Below are 9,475 nucleotides of genomic sequence, written 5' to 3'. Positions count from 1 at the left end.
TAAGATTTTGTAAAGAACTATTTTTGTGAAAGCTTGGAAATCTTAAGTTTAGAATTGCACATAGTAAGGAAAAGCAATGTGTCCTTACTAAGCTAACAGATCTTGAGGAAAGGTAGAACACTGATACCTGGATCAGAATTAACAACTAACTTCAGACAGATTAGGAAGAAAGCCATGGTCAAAAATACAGAAGTATTAAAAATAAGTATAGGCAAACAAACAAAAAACCCCACAAAGTAAACTGGGTTTGACAACATAAAGTACTTTTAGCAGTGTATAGAAAATTCATAGAATGAGTAATGCAAAATAGAGAAGAGCAAAGTTCTTAAGAGGTGTGGTTTATTAGAAAACTTTTTACTTGGCATAAAAAATTAATTAGAAGAATTTTGATATGCATATTATATGTTCACTCAGAGCAGTGCCATATGTTCATCTGGAATTGATCTGATATTAACAGGAGAATAAAGCATAAAGGTGTGATTATTTGGTAGACTGGACTCTGTGCAGACTGTTTTTGATATGGGATATTTTGTTAAGATACCTGCAAAGGCAGGAGTTAGCAGTGCAGCCACTGTAATGATGAAAAAGTAGAAATGATGTAAAAGTAGAAATGAGAAAATATTTGTCCAACAGCATGTCCAAAAATAATTTGTATACTGGATAAAATGGAGTATAAATTAGAATTTTATTAAATGGTTCTTTAATTCTGCATGCGTCATGACATTATCTTCATCACTTCCTGGCCATTTTTTCATACCAAATGCTGAATTTGTGAATTTAAAGATGTAGCTATCTGGTTTTGCTCATTAATGTACTTAATTTGAGTTTAGGATCAAAAAGGTTACCTCATGTCTCATTTGGTTTTAATTGTGCTGGTATACAAAATCTAAGTAACATGACCAATTTTGATGTGGTGATTCAGAGGCATTACTCAGATGAAGGAACAAGTGCCTAGTAAGCTCTTGCTTTATCAGAGAGCTAGCAAGTTAAAGCACAAGGATTATAAAATGGTAAGTGGATAGTGAATGTATGTTAGAAGGATGAAGTTTTCACCCTGGCTGTGTGTGCCACGGGTAGCACTGGCTTTTTTCATTTTCACAGTTCTCCCTTTAATGAACAGCAATAATATTCATTACAAATGAATATTCAATAAATAACATGATGTTTTGCTTTTCAGCATACTCTTTTCCTGTCCTGTTGCAAAGTGGCTGTGCTGTATGCTAATGGGAGGGTGCTGGGTTCAACCTCAAGCAGCCTTTCTACATAATTGGTTTCGTTATGAAACACCATACTTTCAATTAAGTAGTGTGATTACTTACCTAACTCTAGATAGGAGAAATTTTGTATTCCTTTGGTTCTTCCTTTGCAGTGAATATTTTTATCAGTAATAAAGCATTCCCTGAGTAAAACCTTATCAATGTGCAGGGCATGAAACAGCACATGCACGTGGGAAATCTCACAAGTAACACTGAATGCTAAATGCATCAGCAGCTTCCTTGTTCATACGCTGAGTGCATGTGTTTCAGATGTGTATTCAGAAAATTATATGCTAGGGATTTTTTTGCTGTTTTAAGAAGCCCTTTCCTTTTGTTAGGGTATATAGAGAGCTAATGAAATTTTCTCACCTTTAGAATACTAAGTCCAATTTATGTGTTTGTTTGGCAAGGTTATTTTCTGTATTTGGATTAGAAGACTAAATGTACTGAAGTATTTAAACGAGCAAATTTCTACACTGTTTGACAAAATCCCCTTTGTTCTTTTTTGAGGAATAGTTAAACATACAGAATTTAGAGTAACTGTTTGTTTCACCTGATCTAAAAACATAATGCAGAATATTTAGGGTGAGTGGGAGACATTTCTGTGGGTTTTCAGCCATATGCCCAATTAAAAATCAAACGTAATGCTGTGTTTATAGAACAAATTGATAAGGATAAAAGCCAGTGTAAATCTGCGTATTTTGCCATTCAACTGAATGTTTTGATTAATGCTAAATAGAAGACTGATTTGTCAGTAATAGCATAGCATGTCATAGTGAGATACTGCAAACATCAAGTATATTTTACTCTGATATACTGAGCTGTCATGGAACAAAACACTGAAGTCATAGATAATGTTTTTATTTGTAGTAAACTAAAGACACTTGTAAGATATTGCAAACAATATAAAATATATGCTGTTGCATAAATGAAAAAGCAGTTATGCAATCAAAGGCAACAGAGAAACTTTTAAGGGATCAGTCAACAGAAATTCTCAAAATTCAATGCCAAGCAAAAACTCAAGCAGCAATTAAGGCCAGACAAATAAAAATATTTTATTTAAAGATAGAAGGGGAGTACATGTTAATTTTAACTATAATTTCAAAATGCATTATCAAGAGACATGCAAATAAAAAGAAACTCAGATATTTTTATCCCCAGAATACTTTTTTCACAGTGACATATTTTCAAATCGCTTTTTGTGATGCTTCCTCTGTATGAGGCTCATGTTGCAGTTGAGGTGTCATGGATCACATCCTAGAGCAGCAATGATCTGAGGCTTTGCATGTTCTTGACAGGCACTGAGGCATCAGAGGAGGTGCCAGTTCAGGGTACAGTGTGGGTTCAAGTATAAGGTGATGGAAGTCCATTGCCATCAAATGGAAGAGTGCTTCATACAAGTGTAGCATTCTTTATTTCACAAGCAGGAAGCAGAATTTTAATGGGAATAAAGGAGACAGGATTCAAGCCTGCCTGCCTCTCTGTCACCTCTTGACCTCTTAAATTGCCACTTTGAACCATGTAGTTTCCATCACTTTATGAGGGATCAGGCTTCCAACTGCAGTTTCTCTTTCTCGCCCATCTTCCTTGGGCTGCTTTTAACCCCGAATGAAAATAGGGCTTTGGATCAATGGTTTGCCTTTTGTCATATCACAGATGACCACATTATGTACAAATAATAATCAGGTTGTTCCCTCCCACTCTGTTCTATCTGGAAAGTTTTATCTAGATGATTAGAAATCATCTAATTTCCAGACTGAATTAATTAGCATTAGTGTTTGTGTCACTGTAGTGCTTTAGTTGAATTACTCAATCACAGAATCAGCATGGCCTAAAAATGTCTAATATTTTTGAAAAGGATCAGTATGATGCAAGAGTTCTTGGGGTAAGATATTTCTGGTAAGGATGGGAGTGTTAATGCCACAGTGAAAGACACTGGTTATCAGACTCATGTACAATTCTAAGTGTCCAAGTTAAAAATGAAAAAGACCTTGTAAGATCTGTAGGTATGATTTATGAGGACAAGGGAATGGAGGATCTGTTTTGCAGGAGGGATCTGTCTTGTCCAGTTTAAAAAAAATCTGAAAAATGCTTGAGCCTTTAACCAGAAGGTAAAAAACTGATATGTAGGGAAAAGCTAGCATTATGTTAGAGACAAAATTGGCACAAAACCCCAGAACAATGAATTTCTAGATTCAAGTTATAAGGCAAACAACTGAACTGGTTTCAGTTGGAATTTTACACTTGATTGTCTAAAATATACACGGTCTGGATCACTGTAGGAGATCGCTCTCTTACTAGTGGTCTTACATGCAATTAAGTTGTGTTGTAGGAAAAATGAATCACAGAGATCATATGATTCAGAGGTGTGATCATTTTGTAAATGTGAATAAAGGAAACTGAAGGTGATCCACACATTTCAAGATCTGATCTAATGTGATTATTTGGAATGTATTGTGACTCTGAATTCCCTAGTAAATCAATCCGATTATATTAATAAGGTAGATAGCTTCATGCTATATTTAGATCAGGTTCTCTGAGTTAAGACTCAGTCAAAAAGCATGATAACATCTGTGGATGAATGTGCTCTGACCCTCTCCAACTGAAAGAAACTAAACCCAATGTTGGAATAACTGTATCTATCTTACGTTGCAATTGGCACAGGCTGGAAGCTTGCAGTGGTCAATCGTCACATCTCAGCTGATGTGTGGTAACTTGCCAAGTTGCAGTAGCCTAAACGCTTCTGATTGTGTTTCAGCACACCATTTGTTAATCCATTTCCTGACTGCTCTTACCAAAATGTATTTATATTTGTAGGTTAAATAAACAATCCTTCACTTTGGCTTTTCTTCTATGAACTGAACAATACAATTATTTGAAAAGTTAATTTTAACATCTTTCTAGAAAACCAATTAAAGGAACTCAAAGCACTAAAAGTGTTTGTGGAGAAAGCATTCGAACGGTTAATGTGAATTTTGTATGGCCTTTTTTTTTTGTTTGTTTGTTTGTTTCAGCTCAGTCCTGCCCCAAGCCTCTGAAATTATAGGCATGTTCAAGCAGAACAACTGTTTTCTATTTTAGTTCAACATGTTAATCCATTCCATTCTGTGTCATTTTGTTAGAGGGTGCCTTCATGTTGCACACACTGCAAATAGCACAGATGTGCTAGGATAAAAAAGCTCTACTATATTTCAGATGTATCTTTATGAAATGCCATTGCATGCTGAGAAGCAAATTCATGCTTCCATTAGAAACAAACACAGCAAAAAGGAAATAAAATAAATCCAAACCATCTTCTGCTAAATTTGCATCTGCAAATATTAGATTTGAGAAAAACCATTTTCCTAGGTTCTCAAATGATAGCTATGGGAAATAAAGAGTCAAATATTTAGGTAGGAAAAATAGCCCTTAAATTTCAGTCTTCTGCACAATATAATTGTTATCATACTGCTTTTTTTTTTTTTTTTTCCAGGAAAACTTTAAATCTCTGACAATTAATTTGTAGAGATTTTCCTCTCCATTTTCTCCACATGTCACATCCTCTCAGTATTTTGGATATCATGATTAACTCTTTCCTTACAGAGGTCACCATCTTTTAGTATAGTGTCAGTCCAATGAAAAAGCACACAGGAAACTGAACCCCTCCCTTCTTTTTTTTCCTGTCCTTCCCCCCCCCCCCCTTGGAATTCATGAATTCGTCTTTATTCTAGAAGTCCATTTATTCTGAATTCCCTTTATTCTAGAGTGGGAAATCATGTCAAGATTAGTGGGTTTTCTGGTACAGCCTAGTTACAATATACAATTAAAAAAAATCTCTTTATGTTTCTGAGATAGGTTTTTAAAAATTTCCTTCAACGTAAGGAAAAAGCTTTTTGATCAGTTTATAATCAGATCAGAAATAATACTTTCTTACAGAATTTAACAGATTGCTGGTAGACAGAGAGCACTTGACATCATAAAGCTGTGTCATGTTTTCACTGTGCTTCCTGTATTGCAGCCAGCCTCCATCTGCTATCTCCTGTCATGTTATAAGTTCCTAGGGCAGAGGTTTGCCCTTTTGTTGGCTATATATATCACAGAATGAAACGGAGACTCACTTCTGGAAAAACAGTACTTAATAGCTGTGATGGCGCAAAGTAGCAAAACAGTGTTACTCAGTTTTTAGAAATGGAGCAATGCACTGTTGCCTGAGGAAGAGACAACAATTACACTGGTCTGCAACTGAAACTGGTAACACTGGCTCCCATGACACAAGTACAATTATTCTTCTTACTAGCAACAGCATAGTGTTCTTGAATAATGCCCTCAACTGAAAGTCGCTGAGCATTTCATGCTGTTTTTTTTTTCCTGTTCTAGCAATATTTGAGTTAGTTAATTTTAAGTATTAGATAAGGAACCTTACATGGGATTCAGTCTGAGATTAATGTACCTAAATAAGTCACCTCTGTGTACGTACCTGCAGGGTGTACTAGATGTCTAAGGTGCATCTGTAGTCAATGGAGAGCTAGGGCTTGATACCTAAATAAAGGAAAGAAGAGCCATTAGAGATGCTGTGAAGTATCCAGAATATCTGCATGGATCTAGTAAATATGACAAAAGGACTAAGGGAGGCCTTAGCATTTCTGCAAGTCACATGGAACACCTTTAGATGTTTAGGCCAACAAAATGAGCATCTAGTCAACAGTCAGTGGAGCCCAGAACAAGCTTTAGGTAACCATGAGGGGTGTTCACACAGATACTTAGTGCTATTTGAGCTACCAAAGAGCTACCCTGATGGCCTACAGCCACTTCTCCAGAATGACACCCGTCTTCCCCAAGTCCTGTATCATGTTTGTCAGTCATGACTCTTAAACACCTTGTGACATATGAAATAATGTGTCTGCTGATGGGCAACTAAGTCAAGATGTCAGTATCTACTCAGCTAGATGGTGCTTTCTAAGCTCCTTTGATTATGCCGATAAGATTTTTGTTCGTTGTAATGAGAGTTTAAGGAAGCAGCATGCTTGTATGTACCTACCTTTTGGAAGGATTCATTACATCTATGTAGATCCCTAGTGTCGTTTAGGCTCTGTGGGATATTTCCTCTGTTCTCTTGCTGCCAGTGTAGAAGCCTGTGTCTTCTTCAAGCATTGTGTCATATTTACCAGCCATATGCAGATGTTTTGAATAGCTGAAAGTAGCATATTTGCACTAGATGTCTTTCTTAACATCAAGCTGAATCCCAGCCATTATCTCCATTTTTTACACAGGGAAAAGAGAAGAATGTTTCCCAAGATAGCCCCAAAATGTTGCTATCAGAAATTGAATTTTCAGTTCCTGTCAGGTCTCAGTGACAAAACGACTGGAGGGGGTGGTTAACCTTTTAACAGAAAGGGTAACATCAGTTAACTTAACGTGAGAAGTTAGCAACTTATCAGTCCAAGCTATTCATGAGCCAAGTCCCTGACTTTTTTCACAACACCTCTGTGCTCTTGTTTTGTTACATACTTATTCCCTCTCTCATGGCACATACTTAACGCTGTCAGTACTTTTGGCATATATATACTTGCTGTATAAGAACACTGGAGAATTACCTTGTCTTACCTTGTATATGAAGAATTCCAAACATGATAATACTAAAATGAATAACACATTTAAAATATTAAAACTACAAATAAATTGTGTTCTCTGTGTAGAGTTTGTGCTTTAGTTTTTCTAACTACTGCAGCCTTGTCAACAACTCCTCTCCTTGGAAATTTATTTTTGCTCATTTTGCAGTGTCTAAGACATTGGCTAAGTGTCTAGTCCATTGGCAGAATTTTGCAAAATTATGCTTTTTTACTGAAGGCTGATATGCACTGTATATAGCACTATATAATGGCTCCAGATACTATTAACTACTGACCGTGCTTGATTCTGAAAAACCTGCCCCCAGAACTTGCCTGCCATTATGGGATTTGCTATTCTAGGTGTTTCTGGACATATATTCCCAGTGAAAATGCCTATGTAGGTGTCTGATAACAGAGTTCAGATACTAGATGTTTTATACAATCTCCATCCTACTTGACTTATAATGTTGGAAGTTGTCTAAGTTTAAACTCTGAGTTTTGTAGTCAGTGAAATGAATCAAGTGTCTGCAGGGAGAGATTCATCTTTTCTAAACCACCAGATTTAAGACAAGATGATTACCCTCTGGAGATACCTCATTCATTCCCTTGATACATATAGGGCTTAAAGTTACTCTTTTTAAAGTAGTCAACTAACTTTCATGTGACTGAAGTTGATGATATTAATCTTCCCTTTTGTAATTGGAATGCTCACAGCTGAGAATGTGCTAATAAGCTCTCAGGCTTTTCATCAAAGCTGCACTGACACTGCTCAGATTTAGCTTGCAGATGGTAGATGTTTCTACTGGTCTTTTGGTATTTCCTCCAAAGCAGCATCACAGGAAATTATTAAAGTTTGTCCATTATTCAGCTATGAGAATCCATAACAAAGCTGCTTAGAACAGCTTAAATGTGTTCTGGAAAGAGAATTGAATTTGATTATTCAGCACTCACCGAGACTATCACACCAGGTAAAATTGAGAAGTGTCTGTTTAATTTGTAACTGATATCTCTGTTCCTTTGAAATTCCTTATTATTTTACTTGAGTTTGCTGTGAGGTCAGCATGGGCAGAAGAAGTGTGTGTTGATAATGCTATTTGTGAGCTGATTTAGCTGTGGCTGGGAGGCATGTGGGGGGCACATTTAGTTTTAGCAGAAAGAACCTGCTGAGGGAAAATTTCGCACAATAGTGGGAGATGACTGTGCCTGGTTTCTGTTTGCCTTTTAACTGGCATTTCAGGAGTGCAGTGACCTGGAGTGTTGCGAACAGGAGCCACAAACACAGACTCAGCATTTAACTTCTTTGGTAATTGGGCAAGCAGTAGTGGTCCCTAATGTTCAGCAAAACCCAAAATGATGAACTTTAATTTTCTATCTATGTTTTTGTTGCGCAGGGGGGCTTTGAGTTTCTGCAATAGGCTTTGAGATGTGTTGTTTGCATGACGAGAATGCAGGAAGCTGAGGCACTAATCTTTAAGAGGACTAGAAAGCATAGTGCACAGAAATCAAAGGCATGGTTTAGCACCACCCAACTGATAGCAGGTTGGATGGTTTATAAATAAGTTCCACTATTTTACTCCTGGATTTTGCACAGAAGAAAGCTATAACTTAAATGCCAAAGAAGTTGAGTAGCTGAAGTTCAACACTGATAATACAGCTTTTCATTGCCAAACTTTTCAGCAACTCAAACATCTGTATTATGGAAAATCAATTTGCAATAGGGAAGACTGCTTAAATTAGAGGCAAATTCATGCCATTTATAAATTTATGACTTAATTGTGAAATAAAAAAAAAAAATTATCCACTTAAACATGTTTGCTTTTCTGCATGAAGTAACATCTGCAAATTAGAGCCAAGCTTGGATTCTCATATTCAGTGAATCTAAATTGCGTTGCTTATTTATATAAAATGAAAGATCCCTGAGGTAGTAAACATGTTCCCTTCCAGGCTCTTGTTTGCTGTATTTGTTTTTCTTATGTTTTCCATAACAACCAGTTGCCTTAGAATGACTTCTGAGGTGACTAGTATGACTGCCAAATCAAACGGATTGATATTGTATAAGAGGAACAGAAAGGGAAATCTGAGACCACAGATGTTGGGCAAACTCATACATTAATATGATGGAAAGATTTGCATCCCCAGAGAATGGATGAAAATTTTCTTAAATCTTTTAAAATGCAAAATCTGTCACAGACATTCCTTTTGATCAAAAGACAGAATTTGCAGTATTTGCAGAGGTGTATTTTGTCCATGCTTCCCAGTAGGAGTGAATTGATCCAGGTCACACAGTCTACAGTTACCCAAGATGTATGTTACCCAAAATGTATGAGATGCTCCACATGTAAGTGCTGTTTGCTTCCTGCATTGTCAGCAGTGGTAAAGCTGTGAGTGTTGAACATGCACAGCTGGCCTAGAGCAGAAAGCTGCTAATCTTTTTTAATATATTTCAGCCTTGACAGAGTGCTTATCGGGAATATAATGCTGATCATCTCAGCTCCCCTTATGGCAAGCCCAAAGGGTACTAACATTGGTTCTACTAGTTCACCTAGTTCTCTAGTTCACCTTAAGCACAGTCTAACAGGTGTAGACTTAGTGGGGAGCTAATGGCTCTGTAAACCCAAAGTAGGATTTGCC

Source organism: Pezoporus occidentalis, unplaced genomic scaffold (assembly GCF_034315485.1).
Source record: "Pezoporus occidentalis ecotype Australia unplaced genomic scaffold, CSIRO_AGI_Poc_V1 ctg13, whole genome shotgun sequence".
In the NCBI taxonomy this organism is placed as follows: Eukaryota; Metazoa; Chordata; class Aves; order Psittaciformes; family Psittacidae; genus Pezoporus; species Pezoporus occidentalis.
The sequence above is the reverse complement of the archived record's forward strand: the minus strand, read 5'-3'. Positions refer to the sequence as shown.